Source organism: Bos taurus, chromosome 4 (genome assembly GCF_002263795.3).
Source record: "Bos taurus isolate L1 Dominette 01449 registration number 42190680 breed Hereford chromosome 4, ARS-UCD2.0, whole genome shotgun sequence".
Lineage (NCBI taxonomy): Eukaryota > Metazoa > Chordata > Mammalia > Artiodactyla > Bovidae > Bos > Bos taurus.
The window spans coordinates 97241147-97265441 of record NC_037331.1 but is presented as its reverse complement, the minus strand read 5'-3'; the positions used below and the strand labels follow the sequence as shown (position 1 = coordinate 97265441).

The 24295-nt window shown below is 38.7% G+C and overlaps 1 protein-coding gene across 6 annotated transcripts in view; it reads right to left on the bottom strand.

Moving 5' to 3' along the window:
- EXOC4 (exocyst complex component 4) overlaps window positions 1–24295 on the bottom strand; it is an 806015-nt gene that overhangs the window by 480657 nt on the left and 301063 nt on the right. Inside the window, exon 10 of one of the 6 annotated variants that reach the window (XR_009494158.1) lies at window positions 10493–24295. This exon is cut by the window's right edge and continues 68357 nt beyond it. The exons of the other annotated variants lie outside the window; for them this stretch is intronic. The gene's annotated coding sequence lies outside the window, so the exon portion shown is untranslated. The remainder of the gene's footprint in view (window positions 1–10492) is intronic. 6 annotated transcript variants of the gene reach the window in all.

Here is a 24295-nt window from a genome sequence, read left to right as displayed (position 1 = left end):
CAAGCTAGGAAAAAGACAATTTCACAGAGTCTTCTCCTGTCTGACTATACAAATGCTTGAAATTTTAAGAAAATAAGCCATCGATGCTTTAAGCTAAAACCCTCACTGATTAGAGGTATGGACGCACTTCTACCCCAAAGTGGGTGTGGGGGAACAAAGGGATAAGATGGTAAAGTTGTAAAGCTTCTTATTTGCCTCTGAATCAGACTGAATTTTCATGGACCTTTTTTTTTTTTTTTAACTTTTGTTTCCTGAATTATGAACTCTTGGAGATATGTCATTGTAATATGCAAATACTGAAATATTTTCTAAATGATTTTTTAATCATCTTCCTTTTTGGAAAATTGACATTATTCTCTCCGTTATTGCAGATAATAGAGGATACTCTGCACCTAGATGATTGGGCAAGTGGGAAACCATAGCACCCTCGTTTCACTGAAGAAGAAAATAGGTCTACACAGATAACAATACCTTACAATACCATAGCTGCTAAATGGCCAAATTGCTTTTGCAATCCTACTTTCATCTGAGCCTAGAAGTATCATGTTATTGAAGCAATGGATGGGAAAATTAAGATACCAAAGGGTCAGCATCTTGCCAAAGATACCCACAGGTGATTAGTAGTTTAAAACAAATGAAAAGGCAAGGCAATGTGAGGATCTTTCAAACATCTCAAAGGTCCAGTGATCTGTCTAGTTTCCAATACCTGTCCTCTATAACTTGTTCTCTGATATTAGTGGAAATAATGTCAAGTTGGATATGAATTTGTACTTTGTAGATTAAGGATCATACCACTTTTCTCCCAAATATCTCATCACAGACACCAAACCAAATAATAAATAAGAGGTAGGCTTTCAGATAAAAACACAGTCCACATAATTTCAACATTTAACATCAAACTGGTGTCTCTTTAAGGTTTCTGGAATCTTAGATTCTAAAATTCCTCTCGCAGTTCAGGCTGTGATAGTTCTGCCTCAATGACACCCAGAATGGTCAATACGACTATCTTTGGTTTGAAAACAGTCTCTTAATCACTATCTCACTATTCCACTTGTTGGAAAAATATTACTTATTTTTATCTCATGTACAGTATCAGAGGAATTTTTTTTATAAATCCATTTCTAAGAAAGTATTAAATTCTACTACATCTTTATGTAACCACTTAAAATGTGGATTCTGATAGGAAATTAAAATGCATTTATTCTTGTTTTACTATTTAATCAGAATAAAACACAAATGGGTTTACTTTTGCTTGCATAATAATCTATTTTGTGTGTTGTTTTTAAGATGTATCTTTTGCTATGTTTGCTCTAATATGCTTGCTCATCTATTATAGAAACACCCTGCCACAAGAATTTTGGAAAAGTGAGGTACAGAAGTTGTGACAAGTGGATATAACAAGAAAAGAATTGTCTTTTAAGGTCAATCCTTCTATGTGCAGGAGACAGAACTGAAGAACCTAAAATCAGTAGGGCTGTCTATAATGCAAGAGGCTCCATCCATAAAGATTTCCTCTGATTATACAAATCTGACAACCGAAGTTCATCAGCTATTCTTCCCAAACCACACTCCCAAAGATGAGCTGATACCCATTTTATAATTACATACACATTAGTAATTCAGGGAGCAAAATGGCCTGTAGATTTCTAGCCGGATTATCTCAGGCCCTGAAGGTTATGCCTGCTGGGTAAGGATTACCAGAGTTAATTTCAGATAGTGAACTAGAAACACCCAGGCTAATGAAAAAATGCTAGTGTCTACAACCAGAACAATAACTCAGCATCTCCAAGCTTGCCTTATCAAATCTCACCTTGCCTGGATGTCATTCATTCTCCTGTTTCACTTGTAAACACAAAACACTACAATACTTAGCTATGGCAGAGAAGTGGTGATTGTTTGCAGTACTTTTTAGTAGCTTTGTTTTTTTGGTCACACCTTGTGGCTTGTGGGATCTTACAGACAGAACCCGGGTCCTCAGCAGTGAAAGTGCAGATCTTAAGCACTGGACTGCCAGGGAACTCCAACAGTGATTCTTCTCTCCTCTGTTTCACGAAGGCCAAGAAGAATTACCAAGACCAAAATGATAGGCTTTCCTAATTTTTTGAAGATGTAACCCCTTTGATTCACATCTATATCGCTTCTGGATGGAACTTTCAAGGCCTCGTAAGGCAATTCCAAGTATGTACATTCCTGTAGGCAACAGAGTAGCTTAAGGGGAATGCTTTCTAAAGATTTCTTGGGCTGCAAAGAACTCAAGTCCAGATCTTGCAATCTTTGATTTGGCCAAAGAATAATCACAGCAGGTGAATTTCACAGTTATAAATGGGGAAAAAAACACAAAAACTGGTGAGCACACTCAACAGACCCAAGAGACTCAAATAGACTCAGAATACAGCACACAGCACTGCCACAAGCCTTTGAGCCCACCTTAATGCCATAGCACAGGGCAAAGGAAAGCAACTGAGTCAATTATCAAACCTACATTCATTAAATCCCCCAAACCCCCCAGGTACTTTTTATAAACCAATCAGCTGCCACTCTGCCCTGCAGTGTACAGACCTAAGAGCCATGTCTGCGAACAGTAAATAGGCCCCTGAACAAATTCATATCAGCAAATTCTACAAGGTGTTATTTTTCAAACAAAGACATACGGTGTTAAAAACAAAGGAAAAGAGGCAGTATTGCTAAGAAATATGACTATATTTTTTTAATTATTAAAATGGAATTACATTAAAGTAGCTGAAAAGGGAGCAAGGGACTGCTAGATCTTCCTTCATTTGGATGTCTTAATTTATTTAAAACACATAGAAGAGAATGGCAACAAGACAGTCTTTGTTACTGTTTTACTTAATGGCTAATAAATGATTATTCTGCCACACAGAAAACCATAAATTAGCAAGCCACAAACACTGAGACAAACGGCAATTTGTTTGTGTTTTAAGATGCTATGTAATATTTTAAAAGGATAGGGTAGGAAGGACCAGGTAAGGATAAGGAGAGAAAAGAAAATCATTCATTTGGGGTATGTGGTATTTAATTTCCTTTCTGGATTAAACTGAGGGTCTGGGTGTCATGGATTTAAATGCTGCCACATGGCCCAGTTCCTAATGATTGGTCTATTACACTACAGTTGGATTTATTTCAACAATTAAATGGCCTGTCCGAAACAGAAGGCATACCTGCCTTCCAGTAGATAAAATACACAAATTCCCTTAGGGGATGAATACAGGGCAAGAACACAGAGAAGTGTGCCTAACAATGGTAAAAATGTCAGGAAACAGAAAATGTCAAATCCCCAAGGGGAAAAACAAGCGCAAACTTTGGTTGGAGCTCAGGCACCAGTTTTTTGTGTGATGAAATTATACTCTGCAATCTCCCTTAAGGAAAAACAACTGCTCGAAGTAATCAAAGTGTGGTGTTTGGTGAATTTTCTTTGTTTCAAAGTCCAAAACAAAAGCAAAAGCAACAACACAGCTTTCATGTCCCTATTGGCAGGAAATTTAACTCTTCACAGGATAACTTTTCTTTAGAAGAACCTAACCCCAGAAATGAAGAGTTACAGGTTTCTGGGTTTCTCTTCCTGATTCCAATTTCCTGCCTGGTAAACTGGAAGCTAAAGAAATCTGGAGGACAAATTTAACTGCTAATTACAGATTCAAGCCATCAGCTGATTTTTCTGATGGGTTCAAGCAATGATGCTAAAACTTGGGCACTTTACTTGATGATTTCTGTTCAGTCTGACATGCAAACACCTTGTAAAACACAAATGATCTGAATAAAACTGGCTGCAGACTCTCCACCTTTCCAAGGCTAGTGAGTCACTTTCAGCATGAGTACTGGAGTTTCACTCAGGAAATTTCCCCTAAGAGCTCCAGATTTCATTATGAAACTCAAAGGCACTAGCATCCTCATTCAGTCTCCAAAGAGCCATAAATAACACCTGATGGAGACAAGAAGTCTTTATTCTTCTGGAGTGTCTAGCCTAATAAGAGTTAGATGAAACAAGTATTAAATATTTAACTTGCATCGAATCACATCAACCTCCTCTTGGATATGAAGGCCTTGCCTTTTATACCACTTCCAGTTATATTTTGATATTGTATCAATTCCTTGTCAGGATGATGTATTTTCACTGCAATAAAAGTGCAGTGAGGAAACAAGAGAGCTAATAAAAATGTATCCCTCAGTGCAAGGAGTTCTCATGGAGCTGAGGTCAAAGACCAAGTCTAAACACACACTTCTAGGCAAATAACATGTCGTAATAGAATGATTTTATCAAGCATTTCAGGATTTCTAAAGAGAAAACTTCTCGGAGGCCTTCCCCAGCCACTCCATCTAAAATTTCCACCTTTCCTGTTGCTATTGCATGTCTCCCTTTTCTTCTTTAATTTTCCTCCCTCACATTTATCATTATTAAAACATTATATGCTTATCTCACTTATTATCCAACTCCTCTTCTAGAACATTTGTTTCATGACATAAGGGATTTTTGTCCACTTTGTTAACTGCTGCATCCTCATGGCTTAGGGAAGTACCAAAGCAACTGTATGTTGAATGGATAAATAAATGAATGAATAAAATGATCCAGAGGGACAAAGATCAGAAATATTAACTACTGTGCTTCACATTTCACTTTATTAATTTATCCCACACAATGGCCTATTTTACAAATAAAGAATATGAAATTCAGAAAAGTTCTTCAAAGTTACTCAGATAATGGGTAGCTGCACAAAGGTTTACACAGTTCTTTATACGGCACCACACTGCCTCCTCTTCAAAGAGGTAATGACACTTGAATTGCTGAATTGGGCCTTTGTATAAGTGAGGAGGAGTGAAGGTAGTAATAGAAACAGTGTAAGGAAAGGCCAAAATTCCAGAGCATCAAATATTGCAGAATGGCAAAAACCTGGCATTTATGCTGAAATTTATATTCAAAAAGATAAACTAGAGATAGTCTCTACAGGGCCTTAAATGTCAGGACCTGTCTTCTTACAAAGGATCAGTTTCAAAAATTATTTTTCTCAAAGAAAATAACTGTCCTTTGTCATGTGAAAGCTTATATAGAAATCTGATACACTAAGTAGATAGAAGTCTGAGAAAAAATTCTAGAGACAGAAAGGTAGGCTAAGAGAAAATCGCAGAAGACTAACAACAAAGGCCTGAAAAACAATGATGCAAGTGGAAAAAAAGAATAACAAATGCCAGATTTGAAAAGTATTATAAAAGAAAAAAGCAAAAGAGCTTGGTGACAGATTAGGCAAAGATCATTGCCAGAGAAGACTTGCAACTTCACATTCCAACTCCACTGAGAATACAGTTTTCTTGAGAGAACAAGGAAATTTAGGAAGAAGGGGGTTTTGGGGAGAGGTGACAACTCTGACTTTAGGTGAGTGCGGCCTCCGTACATTCGTACATGTCGAGGCCCGCAAGAGTCTCTTCCCCAATTCTTTTTCTTCTCCTCTCCCTGAATGATCAAATAGGCAATCACGGTATCAACTACCACCTAAATACTAATCACACTCAAAACAGTCCTGACCTCTCTCCCAAGCTCCAGATTTTCCCTGAAAATCTCATACATTTCAAATTCAACAATCTGAACTCTTTATCTTTGTATTCTGCCCTTCCTTTGTCAAAACTAAACCTTCCATCACCTAATTTCCCACACCAGTGGTCAAATCACACTTCTTCCTGTCCTTCAAACCTTCCCCTTCCTCCACCCAGTCAGTCAGAGGGAGTGAAGAAGTATTTTCAAAATTACTGTACCTTTTCCTGCATTATTAGTATCTTTATGGTAAATATATGTAACCTGCATAACTTAAAATCCATAGATTAAACAGAAAATAAGTGTTAATGAGAATGTAGAGGATTTGGAACCTGTGTGTGCCACTGATTAGAATGTAAAATGAAAAACAATATGCTGATTCCTCAACAAATTAAAAGCAGAATTATCATATGATCCAGTAATCTACTTCTGGGTATGTATTCAAAACAATTAAAACCAGAGTCTCAAAGATATGTACACCAAAGTTCACAGCAGCATTATTCACAATATCCATATACTGCTACTTACTTACATAGCTAAAAGCCAGCAGAAACTCAAATATCCATCAGATGAATGAATGAGTAAACAAAATGTGGTGTATACATACAATATAATGCAGAAAGGAAGAGAGTTCTGATACAGGCTACATGAATGAAACTTGAGGACATTCTGCTAAGGGAAATGAGTCACATGAAGTATTATATTGTTCCACTTATATGATGTAGGGCTTCCCTGGTGGCTCAGAGGGTAAAGCGTTGGCCTGCAATGCTGCAGATCTGGCTTGATCCCTGGGTCGGGAAGATCCTCTGGAGAAGGAAATGGCAATCTGCTCCTTGCCTGGAAAATCCCATGGACAGAGGAGCCTGGTAGGCTACAGTCCATGGGGTCAATAAGAGTCGGACAGGCTGAGTGACTTTCACTTTCACTTTTATATGACGTAATTCAGTTCAGTTTAGTCGCTCAGTCGCGTCCGACTCTTTGCAACCCCATGAATCGCAGCATGCCAGGCCTCCCTGTCCATCACCAAGTCCTGGAGTCTACCCAAACCCATGTCCATCAAGACAGTGATGTCATCCAGCCATCTCATTCTCTGTCGTCCCCTTCTCCTCCTGCCCCCAATCCTTCCCAGTATCAGAGTCTTTTCCAATGAGTCAGCTCTTTGCATGAGGTGGCCAAAGTACTGGAGTTTCAGCTTCAGCATCAGTCCTTCCAATGAACACCCAGGACTGATCTCCTTTAGAATGGACTGGTTGGATCTCCTTGAGGTCCAGGGGACTCTCAAGAGTCTTCTCCAACACCACAGTTCAAAAGCATCAATTCTTTGGCGCTCAGCTTTCTTCACAGTCCAGCTTGATGTAGTTAGACTAGTCAAATGCACAGAGACAAAAGTAGAATGGTGGTTGCTAGGGGCAGAGAGGGGGGTAACATACCATGAAAAGTGAAAGTGAAAGTGAAGTCGCTCATTCGTGTCCGACTCTTTGCTACCCCGTGGACTGTAGCCCACCAGGCTCCTCCGTCCATGGGATTCTCCAGGCAAGAACACTGGAGTGGGTTGCCATTTCCTTCTCCAGGGGAATCTTCCCGACCCAGGGATTGAACCCAGCTCTCCCTCATTGCAGGCGGACGCTTTAACCTCTGAGCCACCAGAGGGAACCACATTACTGTTTAATAGGTACAATTTTAATTGGGTAAGATGAAAAATTTCTAGAGATGGACAGTGGTGAATGTACTTAATAACACTGCACTGGGCTTCCCCTGTGGCTGAACTGGTAAAGGATCCGTTTGCAATGTGGGAGACCTGGGTTCAATCCCTGGGTTGGGAAGATCCCCCGGAGAAGGGAAAGGCTACCCACTCCAGTATTCTGGCCTGGAGAATTCCATGGACTGTGTACAATGGTTAAGACGGTAAATTTTATGTGTATTTTAACCACAATTAAAATTTTTTAAATTAAGTCAATGAAGCAACTCAAGAAATTCCAACTACCTAATAATGATAAATACTAGTGCTTAAAGAAAAAAAGAGTACCTAAACATCAAAAGATATTCATATTATGTCTATGCTTTACTCTATACTCAAGAATGGTCTTTCCTTATCCAAAGAAATGATGCATTACAAGAGGAAACAAATTATTTACGCATGCCAAGTACTATATTTGGAGAAGGCAATGGCATCCGACTCCAGTACTCTTGCCTGGAAAATCCCATGGGCTGAGGAGCCTGGTAGGCTGCAGTCCCTGGGGTCCCTAAGAGTCGGACAGGACTGAGCGACTTCACTTGCACTTTTCACTTTCATGCATTGGAGAAGGAAATGGCAACCCACTCCAGAGTTCTTGCCTGGAGAATCCCAGGGATGGGGGAGCCTGGTGGGCTGCCGTCTATGGGGTCGCACAGAGTCGGACACGACTTAGCAGTAGCAGTAGCAGCAAGTTCTATATTTTCATTTCAAAAACAAAAACCCAATATATTATACTCTGTGTTAAACCATCCCTCCACTGTTAATCAAGTTTAAATAAAACTCTTTATGGATGGCTAGAGACCTAAAAGTGAAGTATTAGTATACCATTAATATTTTAATTGAACAATGAATATTCATAGCCATTTATTTTGTTAAAGAACAAGATAACTCAATTATTCTAATATGTAAATTTCAGCCCGGACAAGTTATCTTACCTTCATCTGCATTACAAAAACCAATGCATTTTGGGACCATTCATTATTTATATAATCCTAGAGTTTTCCAGGTTAATATGAGCTTCCAAAGTCATTTTGCCCTAGCCATCTGAAAGAGTTTTATTTTATTTTTTCATGACTCCAAACTAATTTCAACACCTGTTCTTCACTACAAGCCCATGAGAATAAGAAGAATGCAATGTTAATAAAGATCTGTTCCTTTGCTTTCTTTCAATGACCTGGGAATTTCCAACTCTAACACTGCAAAGAATGTTTAGAACTTTGACAGCAAGGACAGTTGTTGTGTAAAACTAGTAGTTTATCACTTTACTTTTTAATTATTAAAAAGTATGCAAATAATTGCATACTTTTGATAATTGATAATCCCCCAAAGTGAAGCAACTCATTTTGATGCAAAGGTACAAATAATCTATTAATTCAAGGACTACCCAGAGTACCTCACCATATCAGGATTATATTACTATATATTTTAAGTCATATTGTTATTTCAAGTGAGCCATGGTGATAAGAAATATAATGGCTATGAAAAATTCAAGTTCTCACTGATTTTGAGATATAAAAGTATATCTCAAGTTAAGAAACCATGTGAATGGAGAGTAAGAAGTTGGTTCTCAAAAAAAAAAAAAAATCAGCAATGTAGGAACAGGATTCAAGATTCTGAAGCATCAAGTAAAGTAAAAAGAGTTCTTTCTATGGTCTAAGAATGGCTAGGTAAAACATGAAATCCAAGTAAGTATTTGATAAGAGATGAAGCCAAGTTTAAAGGGAGAAATATGGCCAAACAGAACTATAAGGAACCATGGGCTTCCTTTTCTTTGAATCCCATGTGACAAACAGATGATAAATACTACAACTTCAATAAACTAAGACAATATAAGAATAACAACATCAAATATACATACTGAGTTGAGAAAATCTGTACTCTACCTACTGGGGGAATTATGAAACATCTGTGCTATGCTGAGTTGCTCAGTCATGTTTAACTCTTTGCGACCTCATGGACTGTAGCCCGGCAGGCTCCTCTGTCCACGGAATTCTCCAGGCAAGAATACTGGAGTGGGTTGCCATGCCCTCCACCAGGGGATCTTCCCAACCCAGGAATTGAACCCAGGTCTCCCACATTGCAGGAAGCCCTGGGGGATTACAAAACATCTGTACTATTCTGAAAATATGTAATCTCTACAGGTTTGATTTATCTCTGATTAGGAACACACATTTTCATAATATAATTATGCTAGTATTTCACCATGTGATAATATCCTTCCAAACAAACCAGACGGATCCATCTTGGTTTCTTTTTTTAACTTCACATTTTCTGAGGGGGGAAGTCAGCACTCTCTTAACTTTTACAAGCAACTTGTGATAGGCAGCAGCATGACTATAATCAAGAGTGATGAGCAGAAACAAGGAGATCTGGGTTCTTCTAAAGACTCCATGACTTAAGATGTTGTACAATGTTAAAGAAGTCACTTAACTTGGGGAAGGGCAAGGCTCAGTTGTAGCCTCTATAATGCAAATTAGATTTTATCCAAGAGAACCTCTAACTTTATAAAAATCATTGGAATGATTTATAGAACAGTTGGCTTAGGAACAGTTATTAAAGTGATCCAGAGAATTACAAAGGGATATTTTTATAGTTTCATAAAGAAAAATATTATTGAAATAAAGGGGAGAAAAGACAAATACAAGTTTCTTACTTAATCATGTATTTCCTAGCTTCCTAAGCTCTGATGAATGCATTAAGCAAACTAGATATTTAAGGGTAAGTGGCAGTAACACATTTGACTTTTCTAATCTAAAATACTATCCAAACTTCCACAAATGTATCCCAACTCCATAATCTGTATAATTAATTCTTTTTGATTATGTCTATTTTTAAATTGGGCTTCCCTGGTGGCTCAGACTGTAGAGAATCCACCTGCAATGAAGGAGACTTGGGATCAATCCCTGGGTTGGAAAGATCCCCTGGAGAAGGGAATGGAAACCCACTCCAGTATTCTTGCCTAGAGAATTCCAGGGCAGAGGAGCCTGGTGGGCTACAGTCCATGGGTTCTCAACGAGTTGGAATTACACTGTGAAAGAGACTGCCAAGTCCAAGCTTCTGTGCCTACAAGTATATGCACATCTTACTCCGTTTACTAGTAAATGAAAACATATAGCCAACCCGGAACATATTTTTCTCTCTCATTCACACACTCACGTGGATACAAATAGTGAATAGAACTAGAAAGCAAAAAAAAAAAGAAAAAAAAAATTTACCTTTAGCATCTTTTTAAATAAACGTCTGTCGTTACCCTCACAAGAATCAGCTCTTATGAGACTGTTGTACAACGCCAGTAATTACACAAAGGCTGAATTAGTAATTACCATGACTGTGGATATTTTAAAGGTCATCACTTTCATTTGTCATCACTGAAATTAAATGAACGGATTCATTTGCCCTAACTCTCAAGGACCTCAGTAAAGACTTGCCGTGTGATGGAAGAGTTCTATGGGTTTTAAGGCCTCTCAGTTCCCTCTCCAACAGAACACTGCAGTCCAGTATTCTGTCTCCATGGTGATAACTGGTCTTCATTGAGAGGGTTTCATGGGTCTCATTTCTCACTTCTGAACATTTATTTTCCTACTGAGACTATCTAAAATCATCTCCTTGGGCAGCAAGGAGATCAAACCAATCAATCTTAAAGGAAATCAACCCTGAATACTCATTGGAAGGACGCAATGCTGAAGCTGAAGCTCCAATACTTTGGCTGCCTGATGTCAACAGTCAGCTCATTGGGAAAGACCCTGATGCTGCAAAGACTGAGGGCAGGAGGAATAAAGGGGCGACAGATGATGAGATGGTTGGATGGCATCACCGATTCAATGGACATGAACTTGGATAAACCCCAAGAGATGGTGAGGGACAGGAAAGCCTGGAGTACTGGGGTCACAAAGAGTCGAACATAACCTGGCGATTGAATAACAAGAGCAAAAAAATCACCTCTAATGTTATCAGGGTGGTGACTGCCCCTTCCCCTTAAGAAATCATCTTTATAGAGCTGGGATTATTGGGATCCCCTCCTTTGCTCATTTAGAATTTGCTGGCTGTTACCAAATTGGACAATGTAAGAGAATGTTTTCAATAATTCAAGCTCAGTGAACAGATGCCCCCTATAAATGGGTTAAAAGAATTTTTTTTTAAAGGCACAGGAATATACTACATAATGATGATTTGATTGTGATGGAGACAACAGATTAAAATGAAAGAGACAAGCCAACCAATCACTTTTCTTAAGGTGTGATCTGCCAATTATCTCAACCAACATAGATCCTAATATTATCATTCTAGGCCATATGTGTAATTCTCAGGCAAAAAATAAATCTTTTCACAAGTCTGAAAGAACTGTTGGCACCCATTCATGCCAGCCTGCACTAACATCTTGAGAATTTTCTCTATTCCAAAAAAATATATATAATGAGGGGGGAGTAGAAGAGGTGGGAGAGAACCTCACCATAAATGTGATTTCACTTTAGGTTAAAAAAAAAAAAAAAAGAGGTAAAGATCTAAGCAATTCTTTTGAAAATTGCTAATAGATAATAAGAAAAATGCTGGCAGGGCTCCCCACTTGCAAGCTGAAGGAGCGTGTGGAGGTCCAGAACACGTTCAATATTCACTGTGCCCATCTGTCGGCAGCACAGTCACCGAACAGAACAGGCAATTACCAGAGCCCTGTTCAGATATAATCTGTCAACCACATCTAGTCTTCCTGCCAAAAGAAATCAGAACTGAGGAATGCAAAAACGGACTGGCCTTCTGGGACCAGGGAGACATTCATTTAAGATGAACCTGGAGGTGAAGAAAGGCAAGGGGAAAATTAGAAAACTGTTACAACCACTCCCCAGAATACACTGGAATTGTCCACCACTGGGCACCAAAGCAGTATGGAAGGAAGAGAGGCTCCACTGTGCTTATTGTGACAACTTTAAATTCAAGAAAGTGTCTCCTCATTCCCAGAACTGATTCTGACACTGAACATTATGAGATGGACCCATCTCTACAGCCACCACATTCCCATACCCTATCACTAAGGCAGGAAAATGTTTGAATCAAGTATACTGCCAATCTATTAAACGTTTATTAAATATTTTCAGCATCTAAAGCAGTACTGTATGTGCTGCGGCCCCATAATTATGTTTTAAGGTGAGGAGGAGCTCTTTTAAAAGTCAATGCTCTACTACAAGTCAACACCTCTCCATCCACTTTGTGATGCTTTCCAGGCAAGATGTACAGTGTGGCCTGAAGAAGACAGTATACAGAATGGATCAGAAAGAGGAGAGGAAAGTGTAGGTGTACAGTAATGCAGGTGAGAGGGGATGAACACTCAGGCACGGTGGGAATGATGAGATTATGAAGCCACAGCAGGTAAATATAAATGAAAGAGAAAAATGACAAGATTTGTTTGACAGGTTAGATAGATCTACAAGATAATCAAGAAATGCAGTACCTCCAGAAGTACATATAATGAATACACTCTCACTTCCTTTGGGGGTAAAAAGCCACTTTAAAACTTTTGAGGCTGAGAATTAAGCACATTTCTTTCAACAAATGTGTATGATCATAAATACAATTATATGATTACTAGTGAACAATTCACTGATTAGATAATATAAAGTCCCACTGAACCATGAATCCATTTTATGAATGGTATCACTTTCTTGAAATATTCCTTCTACGAAGTTGCTTCTAACAGATTTTTTTTAGCACCACGGAAGATAAAAGATAGTGTTCTAAGCTTGCTGCTAAGTCGCTTCAGTCGTGTCCGACTCTGTGCAACCCCACAGACGGCAGCCCACCAGGCTCCCCCGTCCCTGGGATTCTCCAGGCAAGAACACTGGAGTGGGTTGCCATTTCCTTCTCCAATGCATCAAAATGAAAAGTGAAAGTGAAGTCGCTCAGTCGTGTCCGACTCTTAGCAACCCCAGGGACTGCAGCCCACCAGGCTCCTCCGTCCATGGGATTTTCCAGGCAAGAGTACTGGAGTGGGGTGTCATTGCCTTCTCCGAAGAGGCTCCAAATCATCACCAAAAAGCATCTCTGCCAGTGACATCTTTGCAGGTGCATTTGGGTACAAAGGGCAGAGGCGAATTCTAATAAGAAGCAAGGGAGAGTAGCCAGCATGAGACAAAAGTCGAATTTAACAAGAGAGGGACTTGTACACTTCAGAGAAGCCATGGTTATGCTGATCACAAGCTTCATACTTCACACAAGTGAAGCACAGACACTTCAGGATAAAGGCATCGAGCAGCAGCGGCAGGTCAGCATTACACAAACTTTACAACAGAAAGCGCCCTCACCGTAGTTACACTTCAGAAAACATCACCACCTTACTTAGTACTAAAACTATAGCAATCAACACAGTTTTATTCAGCATCTGTAAGTGAGAGTAACAACAAGGTTATTTTAAACTGCCTGTGCTCAAGGAGCTTACAATCTATTTCAACAGGTTATAATCTAAAATAAGCCTAATTCTCTCCCTAAATATATCTTTAAAAGCACTGCTGTGTGCTTTGGTATATGTATGTATAAATATTTAAATATTGTATTTGTATATAGTTTTTATATATAAAGATTGTATATACAATTATATATACGACCGTACATAATTATATATGTATTATATACATACATGACATACATGTGAGCATGAGTGTGCACACACACACACACACACGCACACACGCACACACTGTGGCAAATTCAAGAGCCAGAGCTACCTCTTCACATACTACATACTTTCTACTTATTCATCTCAGACACTGATTATAAATAATAATGTATAATCACCCAAAGCACTAATAAGAGCAGTAGCTTATTAGAAATTTTACCTAATAGCCAATGATACTAAGAAGTACTTTGAAAACACAAAATGTGTTTCATGTACTAAATGATAAATGTAACAATTATAACACAAAACCAAAGGTATTTTAAACAGTCTACAAGGCTGATGCATATCTTCTCACAGCACAAGTAAAGTTCCCAGCATTTTTAATTCACAATTAACACATGAGCATACAACTCTGAAAGCTGCAAATCAAAACTCGAGGCTGGTAGTTAAAGGCCAAGTTCTAAGTCCGTGAAGTTCCACAGGACTCTATATACTTTGGGGTGTACTACCACACTTTCCTGGGCCCCTAATTCCCTGTTTATTAGAGTTGCCTCTGATGATTCCTGATGGGCCCAAGCAGAGGACCAGAGGTGAAGGCCTGCCAGAGGATGAGGCAAGTACCACCCTATCTCCACTCTCTCACTGAAGCTAGTCCTTCCTCCACTTTTCTAAGTAGCTTCATGGCCTATATGGACTGATGACACCAATCACCCCCAAAAGGCAGAATTCCTATTCTTCTGTCCATAACTAGTCAATTCCCCTCTCTAGATCTCAGTTTACAGACTCTTTAAAATGAGGTTCCTTCCAGTTCTAATTTTCTATGTAAACTTTGAGTGTTAATATACATCGAAGACTAGTACTGCTTTCTTTCACTCATCAGAAATCCTAAAATCAACATATTAACTGCATTTAAGCTCTACCATTCATGTATTATCACAGCCATACACAACCGCACTCTGTTTTCATAATTAGTACAATTTCATATTACCCTACATATAGTAAGTGCTTTATCATATGGGCATATCCTTAAATATTACCTTACAATCTGGCTAAGGCTCCATGGTAAATGGAAGATATCTAACTGAAACACTCAAAAATAAGAGACTGTTTTATCAAAATATTCCCCATATTCATAGCTAGGAAGTCAGTTTATTAAATGGGAATTTTTCTAGTAGTCATGAGTAGGAGATGAAGTCACCATTTTAGTCACTATGATTCATATTGAGCTATTGATCACTATTCGTGGATTATTCATCAGCAATCAAAAGCATGCTGTTTCAGCATGATGGCATTTAGAGGTGTGCCAAAAGTTTCCCCAGACACCCAAGAGTTATTCAAATCAGTATCACACCTTCATTAAAGTTTATTATTTTATTGTCCCAAAGCGATTTTTGCATGCCAGAAGGAATTTCTTTTATTTATTTTGTGTTTGTACTTGCTTCATTCTGCTGTAACTTTTCAAAAGCTAGAAATCCTTCATGTACATAGGCAGAAATTATCAATTCTTTTTGTTTATGCGGTTCAAAGTAAAACGATTATCTAAGCAACTCGGTTGTTTATTATTCTTGATTTATTGCTATTTTTATATTGAGTAAGCTTCTACAAGCTTTTCCCCTAAGCTTATTGATTTTTCAGTTCCAGTCATCTTTTCCAGGCAGGTTCACGTTGGAGCCTATTCAATTTATTCACTGCTATGATTCAGATTTACCGTTTGCATTGCTGCAAATTTGGAGCAAAAATTTAGACAGCAATCTAGACAAGAATGCAGGCTGTAATGATGGGGAGACAAAAGAAAATAGACTGAAATGTTGGTTGAAATATCTCTAAGCACAAACAAACATGATCACAAATAACTGCCTTGTTGCTTTAAACCTACTGACGAATTCTTCATTCATAAACACTATTGCCTTTTCCATTAGATTCTTTCTACCATCCTTCAGTTTATTTTCAACCGGTGGCTCATCAACAAAGAAAATCTCCACATCTACTTTTACAGTAAACCCTTTTCAATAAACTTTCTTCAAAAGGTATTAATTGTTATGAGTAATGCCTACATTCACTGGGTCCCTTCTGTCTGATAACACTGGTCCATTGGGTTGTATGGAACATCAAAGGGATTATCTGGTCACTCCTCGGACTCGCAGTTGTCTCTTGGGAAACATTACATGACATAGAGCCACACAAGTAGTCACTTAATAATCCCTTTAATATTGTTTCTTAATTTTTTATATATTTAACTTAGATCTTCTATAAGTTATTTAGGCAAATTTTGAAACAATTCTAAATTCCACTGTCTGCTTCGGAACAGCCACTGGAGATACTCAATAGCATAATAATTGGGAAGTGCAAAGATCTCAGTATTTAGATTAGCATCCCTAAATAGTTTCAAATCAAATCATTTTTTAAACATTAGTTGTCATAATCTTATTTCTTTTAAATCCCTACTTAAAGGTGGCTGGCTGATGCTGGGCCGTTTTACACTGGTAATTAACAAGCCAATGTCCCACTAAGCCGTGAATCATCACTGATTTTAGCAGCTTTCTAAATCTTGTTCCCAACCTTGGGTGGAACTGGCCACTTCACTTCCCACAACATGAAAACCACACATCAAAAAAGACACTGAGGAACGAATACAAGTCCTGGTTTCACCACTTCCTAGATTGGAGACCTCGGCAGTATAATGTCCATGTGCTCCAGCTTTATGCAGGACACAGACCATCCTTCTCACGGAGTGGTACAAGCACCATCTTCATCTGAGTGAATACATGTTTAAAAGGTAGATTCTTGGTCCCAAACACCAGATCTGCCAAAACAGAATCTCTGAGAGTGGAGATCAGCAATCTGTATTTTTTACCAAGCACCACCAGGGCTGCACTGAAAATCAAGGACCACCATGACAAAGGAGTTAGCACATGTTGAAAAGACCACTAAAGCAAGTCGGAGAACCTGTTATCACATCTCTGCCCATGGACAAAGGAGCCTGGCGGGCTCCAGTCCATGGGGTCACAAAGAATCAGACATAACTGAGCAACTAACAATTATATTTTATCTGGCAACTCTACACCAGAGTTAAAACCTATTCAAAACCGTTGAAGGTAGATCCCAGCAAAAAGTTTTGAAACGTCCTCAAGGTTAATTCTGATGCATGCATAAAGTGTGAGAACCACTGCCTTAGACTTAACTCCTCCCTAAGCTATCTCTAACCAAGTCTGCATCTAAGTTAACTCCGTTGAGTTGGCAGCAACTGTAACAGCCAACATTCTCATTGAGCACTATGACCCTGGCACTAATTTAAGTAGTCTCCATGGATTTTCTTTTAAGGCCCATAAACAAACCCATGAGGTAACTACCATTAACTACTATTACCATCTCCCAGATGAGAAAACTAAGAATAAAAGATGTTAAGCCCTGGATACAGCAGGCTTGAGAGAGCCCACCCAGTTTATGATCTTCCCTGACTCCACCATGCACGCCCAATCCTTGGCTCCTAATTACCTCAATTTTACTATGGTTCTGAATGGGCAAAGTCTTTCCCCGGGTCACTAACTGGGATTGTAATTCAAACTAAAAATGGTACAGCTGGGAAACTCAACATTACTACTGTAAATTAGAGATTTCTATCGCAATTCCCCACTCACCAGATGAGAACCTGGGTACCCGTAGCTGGAGGGGTGAAACCTGAGATCATGGAACTCCTTGAATACTACAATTCAGACAGCTGGAGCTGACCTTAGCAAGCTCCACCTGCAGGCCTCAATTTGCAGCCCCACAATAACCTGTAGCTTAGCAGTAGGTTAGGATATGATTTTACCCTCGGTGAGTTGCTATATCTCTTTCCTATTTCTCTTCATGTTACATGTCAAAAGCCTAACATACTACATTAAAACATTATTAAATGAAAAGTGAAAGTCAGCCTGTCTAATACTAGTCACTCACCAAAACTCAGCAGTCTGGTCCTGACCTTTAAAATGGGTCATGGGAGGTTGATTTAGTAAGGTACAGTTAAAAGTATGGCACGTGTTGGAGAAGGCTCTTGAGAGTCCCTTGGATAGCAAAGATATCAAAACAGTCAGTCCAAAAGGAAATATTCATTGGAAGGGTTGATGTTGAAGCTCCAATACTTTGGCCACCTGATGCAAAGAGCCGAGTGACTGGAAAAAACCCTGATGCTGGGAAAGACTGAGGGCAGGAGGACAAGGGGGTGACAGAGGATGAGATGATTGGATGGCATCATCACCAACTCAATGGACATGAGTTTGCGCAAACACCAGGAGATAGTGAAGGACAGGGAAGCCTGACGTGTTGCAGTCTATGGGGTCGAAAAGAGTCAAACATGACTTAGTGATTGAAACAATAATAATTTAATTTATTTCATATAAGTGGAGAAAGAGGGCAAAAAGGTTGGCACTAGACTGTGATCAGCAACTGGGTAGGCAAAATAAAAGAATTCCTATATAGCAAATGATCTTTCAATAAAGCTCAATTTGATTCATACCCAAATTAATAAAAATAAAACATTGATAGCACCTTAATTTTTTTTCAGTCTCCTTCAATTTCACTTGCCATTAAAAATGACCACTAATGCCAGAGTGTGCCAACCCACCACTGAAATATAACTCCATTTTATAGAACTAGGCCCCATAGAGTAACTCAGAAGGAAAATTCAGGTGGACAAAGTAGCTGATGTCAAAATCAGTGGTTTCAATGTGCAGTTAACTCAATACGTGGCAATTCTGTGAAAACAAATTTCTATGAATACCATCACCCAATTTTGCATTCATGCTGAAAATATAAAAGCCCGTATATTTGAACTACTGTGTCTTACGGCCTTATTTTGCAAGGTCTTCATCTAGGAGATGTCTCATTTGTTCCCACTAACTTATGCCACCTACTTTTACCAAATGCACTTGCATGAAAACACAGACAAGACAGACCAGGCATCGGACGCCTCCCACTCAAACCACACGGAACGAGGCTCCAGCTGGTGGAGATTCGATTCAACTGTTAACTGGTGTTTGGAGAAAAAGACTTTAACACAGAAGCGCACTTATCTTTAGAATCTTAAAAATAACTAAAGCCTCTTAAACTTTTCTACACAAGCAAACCCATGTGACTCACGCAACAGCAGAAAAGCAGAGAGTGGCATGTAACAATGGAGGAACATAACAAGAAACCTCCCAACCAACAGCAGCTGCAGGGCAATTAAACTCAATGCTTACAGATGTTCATGAGACAGAATTTGCCCAAGTTTGATTTACTTTTTAAAAACATACACATCTTTAGACTTATAAAAAAAAAAAAAAAACCTCATTTCATTCTGCTCCCGTTAATAATTAAAAACTGCAGTTTTCCTTCCAACACTTCAGTTTTTTCAATTTCATATGCCATTAAAAATGACCATTAATGCCAGGGTGTGATAACCCACCAGGACAAATCAAATAAATGAAATATAACACTCAACCTCCCGAAGCTGACTATAAACAGTACTCCTTGTCCTGCAACAGCCATTTAAGAAAAACTGTTTTTAAGTGATGCTGAAAGCACCAAATTGACTTTATCCTCTTTCTATGTCTTCATGAGTCACCAGTCTATCCCAGCAGACCAGCTCATTCTTAATATTGTTATTGTTTTGTCCCTCAGCTGTCTGATTATTTTGCTACCCCATGGGCTGTAGCCCACCAGGCTCCTCTGTCCATGGGATTTCCCAGGCAAGAATACTGGAGCAGGTTGCCATGTCCTTCTCCAGAGGATCTTCCCAACCCAGGGATCGAACCTACGTCTCCTGAATTGCAGGTGGACTGTTTACTGCTAAGCCACTGGGGAATCCCCAATTCCTAATGAGTCTTTCATTATTAAAAATTAATTAGTCAAGCATTCAGTTTGGCCACAGTGGGGCTAGCAATACAAAAATGTGATAACTCGGGGACTAAAAATTAAAAGCTGTTATTAAGAGGCATGAGGATTACTAAGGACACATTAAGATCCTTTTATTTCAGATTTCATACCTAACAAGGTCCCAGAAGGACACGTGAACCCCATAATACATTCATTGTATCATTAGAAACTACAAGGACTCAATGCCCTCGAACCTTCTTTCAATTTACTGCCTTAGTACAAAACAAGAATATTTCAGATGTGCTTATCTGAAACTAATTGCAATTTTCCAGTTCTTCACACACTTGTGAAAACAGCTATGGCTAAAATAAAGCTAACATTTTTCCGAAGAAAGAAAGAACTCTATTTGTCAGGGGTCTGCCATAACTGCTGAAGCAATGAGACCTAATAAAAATGACAAGTCTGCAAGTGCCAGATGAATGGGATTTAGAGAAGCATGTGAATCAGAAGCACAAGGCAGCGATTCCGGGAGGCAAAGGAACCTAATAATGCAGAACTCAGGAATCAGAGAAGCATCATGAGCGTCTAGTCTAGAGGTCAGATGTGGCCTTCTTATCACTGGAGCAGAAACCTACTCCTGGGCCTGGGCAGTCCAAAACAGGGAGCAAAGTTGATGGAGAGAGTGAAAGCACCTTCACAGAAGTTCAACAATTTCTTCATAGTAAAAAGGAAATGGACAAACACAAATAAGAGTCACCACTCCAACTCATGAGGAATGACCAAGGCAATCCAGTATCAAAGAGTCAAAGATTTAAAACTGATGGAAATGAAAGGTAAATGACTTTCAGGGTTTCCAAGACGCTGTCTTGCACTGTCCAGGTGGTAGGCCAGTAAGAAAAAAGGCTTCTTAGAAATCCCCGAGGGGGGGGAATTGAAGACTCTATTAAGGGATACAGGGAAATCCTGGTTAAAGAAGATGCGGAAGAACTTAATCACCTATGTTACAAAGCTGGGTTACACAACTTAAAATACTTTCAAGAGTGACTTTTGACCTTATTTGCAAAGACAGATGGTGTTAAATGGCCACACAAGGCCAGTCCAACTCCACTTTCTAAGACAGAGACTCCAGTGCCATATGCTTGCCTTTGTCAACCTTCCCTGTATAGAGGAATGGTCATGTCACAAGACCTGAGGTGACCTGAAAAACCTTTCATGTCTCTGACAAGAGGACTAAATCACACACCCCATCCCATATCCTCTGGCCTCAACCATGTATATAATGACTGTCATTGCAGCAGCTATCATATGACCAGCAGAAAAAACCCAAAAGAACTCTACAGAATCAGCTCTGATTTCATTGAGTCATGGAACCAACTGCCCATCTTCACGCTTTTTATGTAAGTAACAACTCCTGCTGTATAATGGGTTTTCCCAATACTCAGAAGTGAATGCATTTCTAACTGATACAAGTGCCAACAGCTGTATCTTGCAGTTTTTACCCCATGGAAGATACAGTCCCATCACGTCCCTCAACGTAAACAGTTATTCATGAGTGGCAGGAAGGGAGGAAATCTTTATTTATGTCCTTCACTCACATGTGTTGTCTAAATTATTATTATTCCATGAAGCACTATTTGGTTAAGCACAAATTAGGAATGAACATTCATTTGACACTAATATGGCCACGTAAGATAGCTTAACATTCAAGAAAGACTGAATAAAAAAATTAAAAAGGCATACCATGATTTGGGTATCAGAATAAGAAGTCAATTCTCAGCTTATAAATCTATAAATTCAATATACTTCCATGGAAAAAATGATGGTGTGTGTAATGGAACTTGACATGCTGATTCTAAACTTCATCTGGAAGAGTAAGTATCAGCCGGTAGTATTTTTTAAAGAGAAAAAAAAGGTACTTACCTACAGTTTTCTAAGCACAACAGCACACAGCATTGAATTAAAACAGGCATGGGTTAACAGCTAAATTATCATTTCTACAGAGCTCAGAACCAAACCCACATACCCAAGGAACAGTAGGCATGTAAGGAAGTATTAATCTGTTACTAGTCACCACACCTTTTCCCAGATGGCTCTGGTTGGGCTGGCTGTGCTTTTACACGACTTCATTTCCAGGACACAAGAAAGGCAGCTGACCCAAACTGAGATTTTTGGACTAGAGACCAAAAGAGTTCGTCTCTTTCTGGGCAGATGAAAAGCTCAGGAACCAGTTATAAAAAGACAGTCTACGGTGAGAAAGAACAAGAAAGCCAGTACATAGCGACAAGAAGAGAGATGAGAAATGAGAAAGAGAATGAAAATGTGATAGTGTTTGAGTCACTGGTCAGAGTTGTTCCCAAGGATCGGCAGCATTTCCTGCTCTGGGGTTCAGAGAAAAAGCCCACTCTCCTGAATAATTACCCCTTTTCTCTTAAGCTCACTAAGCTGCCTCCTTTTCATCTGAAATCAAGAAAATCTAATTATGCATGTGGAGACTAGTATACATTTCAAATCACTGGAGAAAGGCCAGGATTAATCAATAACAGGTGAGTGTATCACCAATTTCACATCTGAAAAAATTATGTCCTATTGCACATTTACACAAAAATAAATTCCACATGTATTAAAGACCTAGATATGAGAAAGGAAAACTGAATGATGGAAAGTTTTAGCTATAATAAGGAAAAATCTAATTATGGACTAGAGGGGAAAAGTGTTCTCTTTAATACTGAGGTGAAGCGAAAGTGTTAGTTGCTCAGTCGTATCAGACTCTTTGCAACCCCATGGACTGTAGCCTTCCAGGCTCCTCTGTTCATGAAATTCTCCAGGCAAAAAGACTGGAGTGGGTAGCCATTCCCTTCTACAGAGGATCTTCTTGATCCAGGGATTGAACCCAGGTCTCCACATTGCAGGCAGATTCTTTACCATCTGATTCCCCAGGGAAGTCCACTGAGGTTGGGAAGGTTTATTTCAACAATATTAAGAAATAAGAAGCTGTAAAGAAAAAAGGAAAGATAATAACCAACACAAAATTTTAAACTTCTGCATGACAGATACCATAAACAAAGTTAAAAAGTGAGCAACAGACTGGAAGAAAATGATTGTGCCACACTTATAAGAGAAAGGCTATATATAATACATATAAAAAAGTTGACAAAAAGGTACAGAAAAATGGTCAAGAGATCAGAACAGGCACTTCAGAAAGAAAAAAACAGAAACATATACCAAACACAAGCCAAAGTTTGGTGTAATCAGTTTAACTGCTTAAAATCATAGATGTGATGAGCATTTTACATAATTCCTGTATATTATCATGTATTTCTCATCTTATACCCTTTAGTCTTAAAACAGTACAGAGGGCTAATGAAGCTGGCCGCTTGTTCCCCTCGGAGGCACCACAGCTGAGCACAGACCTTGCTTCTGGCCCCTCACTCTCCTCTTAAAAATAGTCATTAGCAGCATTCCTTTTCTGAGCAACTGAAAGTTTACGAAATGATCTGAAGAAGTACCAACAGGGTTAACTGTCAAATATCTTAAACAATCAGGCTACCACTAAACAAAATTCGTATCTCATATCTTTTCAGTGAGCATAACCATAGCCTAAGGGGACTACCAGAAAAAAACAAAAAAATATATATATATGTATATGTTAACTCCTTTAAAATTGAAAACAGGAAAAAAAAGGAATAGAAATTTAAAGACTATGTACAACATTTGTTTGTAATTGCCAAGATTATTGTTCCACCATTAAAGGGAAGAGGGTTTAGTTTAAACACATTTTTCACATTAAGTTAGTCCATATTTTACCCACTCCCCTAAAAATGCCTCAAGTATTTCATGAACTTAAAAGAAAGCATTATTCATACATTTAACTGAGAAACTGATTATTACATAGTTGTACCTAGAAAATGAATGCAGATTAAAATACGTAGTAATTCTTGATTAATTTCAAGCTTTATCTGAACTCTAAGAAGCCACAATTCTAATGCTGTTATTCGATGTTCCTTTTACACATTTCCTGGGAATTACATTTATAACAGATTTCAGGGCAAAAATGGTTTTACTAAAAAAGAAAAAAAAAAAAAAAAGAACCAAAATGCCAGCTAACAGTTCCTTCAGGAAGCATTTCACTGTGGGTGTTTTCACAGACATATTTTGGCTTTGATCAAGGAATAAAAAGCAGATGAATTAACAAACATATGACACAGGTCAGAAGCAACGCGTGAGGGGAAACCACTTAGCATTCTCATTCTCCACGCACGTGCTCTTTTAAGTACGAAGGAGAACGAACTGTTGGATTTGGACAGTTAGTGTCAGGAGAATTTTCTTTATTGTTCAGAACTCAGTAAAAATCATGCATGTTTTATGTACCAAACACCTGTATCTCACGTCCTGACAGGTTCTAAGCATATGAATCTAACTGTTTATTCAAAATAAAATTCTCATTTTTTTAAGAAGTTCATTAAAAAAGGAAAACTTTGATTTTTGAAATCACATCATTAGCGCTGGGCTCATGAAATCTCTAGGCCATTTGGAAAATGTATGTATCAGTTAACGGGCAGAGAACCAAGGTGCAATCTGA